This window comes from Rhinopithecus bieti, unplaced genomic scaffold (assembly GCF_001698545.2).
Source record: "Rhinopithecus bieti isolate Rb0 unplaced genomic scaffold, ASM169854v2 scaffold_13348, whole genome shotgun sequence".
In the NCBI taxonomy this organism is placed as follows: domain Eukaryota; kingdom Metazoa; phylum Chordata; class Mammalia; order Primates; family Cercopithecidae; genus Rhinopithecus; species Rhinopithecus bieti.
Window position 1 is genome coordinate 10174893 of NW_016808764.1, and position 2790 is coordinate 10177682.

General features: G+C 40.3%; 1 pseudogene; it reads right to left on the reverse strand.

Moving 5' to 3' along the window:
• LOC108538818 (argininosuccinate synthase pseudogene) overlaps positions 1-2217 on the reverse strand; it is a 9019-nt pseudogene extending 6802 nt beyond the window's left edge.
• Between the last annotated feature and the right edge of the window lie 573 nt (positions 2218-2790).

Here is a 2790-nt window from a genome sequence, read left to right on the forward strand (position 1 = left end):
AAAAAAAAAAAAAAAAAGGAGACATTGGGTGTGGTGTGATTGAGTGAGACTTCCGATTACAGGGTCTGGTCCAAATTGCTCAATTTGACATACCTTGTCTCCCTGATCTACTGTTGCCCCCTCTGCAGCCTTGTATCCTACTGCATTCTTCTTCTAGCCCTCAAGGTCCAAGACAGCAGCATCTGCCCTCCGGGTGGCAGGATGAATGAACAGATGAAGGGTGTCAGGGGCTCACACAGATTATCTCTTAAGAAGGTTCTTGGAAATGCCCGCATGGCTCTCTCCTTACATTTCTGTGGGCAGAAAACCCATGTGACTCCACATGGCCTCATGTGACTAAGCTTTATGGAATGCTGTGAAATACGCGCTTTATTTTGGGCAACTACATGTCCAATTAAAATTTTTATTATTATGGAAGGAGGACAAAATGAAAATTGGAGATGTTGAAAAGTCTCTGCCAATGTTCCTTTGCACAAGAAAAAAAAATTGAGTTCCTCTCCTTTTCTTTTTGACTTATTACTTATGTTGCAAATATGTTACAGATTTGGATGTTTCCATCTTTTAACTTTGTTTAAAGATTTCTCTCATTATACAAAGTTTAACAATTATGCAGCTCAGTGGTCCCCAACCTTTTTGGTACCAGGAACCAGTTTTGTGGAAGACAATTTTTCCATGGACTGGTGGTGGTGGTTGGTGGGGTATGGATGGTTTCAGGATAAAACTATTCCACCTCAGATCATCAGATATTAGATTCTCGTGAGGAGCACACAACCTAGATCCCGCGCACGCCCAGTTCACAACAGGGTTCACACTCTCATGAGAATCTAATGTGGCTGCTGATCTGACATCAGGCAGTAATGCTCCACTGCCTTACCTCTTGCTGTGAGACCCGGTTCCAATAGGCCACAGACCCACAACGCGGGGGTCGGGGACCCCTGATGTAGCTAAATTAGGCATTCTTTTTTTTTTCTTCATTGTTTCTGGATGTTTACGTTTTGCTTAAATAGGGCTTTCCTGTTCATATGTTCTTACATTTTTTTTTTCTGGTAATTTTATACTTTTGTTTTTTGACTTTTGGTCTTTATCATTATCTGGCATTTTTTTTTTTTTTTTGGATGGTATAGTGTGAGGTATCTTTATTTTTTCAATTTTTACCTAATTGCTACAACTTATTTATTTAACTTATTTATTAAACTAGGCTTCATTTCTCATTCATTTGAAATGCCACATTTATGGTAAGTTAAATTCCAATACATGTGAGTCTGTTATGGACTCCCTGTTCCAGTTTCATTGAGCAATTACTCATACCACAATTTTTATTACTATAATTTTCTAGGAATTATTTTTTTTTAATTTAGGTATGGGATCTCACTATGTTGCCCAGACTTGTCTTGAACTCCTCGGCTCAATCTTCCTGCCTTAGCCTCTGAGTAGCTGGGAGTGAGCCAACACGCCTGCCTTGTAGAAATTCTTTATTCTTCCTTCTTTTCCTTCTCCTCATCCTCCCTACTTCTTTGTCTTTCCTACTTCCATTTAACCTAGCCAAGCTAATACAGTACCCCCATGAAGATGAGGCAAGCAGGTGCACACTTCGTTCTCTATCTTCTCAACAATAGCTTCTTACTCATCACCTTTCCTACTCATCACCTTTCCATTTCTTTGGTGCCCAGTATCATGCCTTCTAGGTCTTGCATTGTGTGGAAATTCTGGAATTAATAGGATTGCTTTTTTGTTGTTCAGATCTTTTTTTTTTTTTTTTTTTTTTTTAACACTTCTTCTTTTGGACCTGCATTGTGCAAAATCTTCTGTTTTCTCTATTGCTGGATTTAAAATTCTCTTTAGGTTCTCTGAAGATGTAAAAACATCACTGACACCAGGATATATGGATTCACCTTTTTATTTCCTCCTTTATTCATCTTCTTTGACTGCCTGATTGATTTCTTCAGGAAGGATGAAGCTCTTCTCTGACGTAGTGAGTGGGTGAATCTCAGAATCATGTGGCACATGAATGAGGTACATGGTGCTCAGTAGTCCCATATGGTCTTGGGAACAATTTGCTGCCCCAAATTCTGTGTGAATTTGTCCTGGATGCAGATAATGAGGAAGTTCATGTGACTTATAATGATGAGAAATAGGAGCATCCCTCCCTATGCTCCACCTCCCAGGGGCTCTTTGGACTATTCTACTGTGACCTACCTTGACTTTCTCTATGGTCATGGCCTATCTGAACGGTGTTCTTTTTCTTAAACATTTTATTAGCTCGACCAGGCACGGTGGCTCACACCTGTAATCCCAGCATTTTGGGAGGCTGAGGCAGGCGGATCACGAGGTCAGGAGTTCAAGACCAGTCTGGCCAACATAGTGAAACACCGCTTCTACTAAAAATACAAAAATTAGCTGGGCATGGTGGAAGGTGCCTGTAGTTCCAGCTACTTGGGAGGCTGAGGCAGGAGAATCGCTTGAACCCGGGAGTCGGAGGTTGCAGTGAGCCGAGATTGCACCACTGCACTCCAGCCTGGGCAACAGAGCAAGACTGTGTCTCAAAACAAACACACACACAAACAAAAAATATTTTATTAGCTCAAATAGTTATTCTTCCAGATGAATGTTCTATGCAACTTGTCAGATTCTATTTTTAAAAATTAGGATTTTCCTTTGATTATTTTTAATTTATCAGTTAATGGGAGGGGTATTGCCCATATTAACCATGTTGGATTATCAGAACAGATTTTGATGCCAAGAACTGGGACTCTAGTGGGTTTTGTGTATATGTGTGTGTGTGTGTGTGTC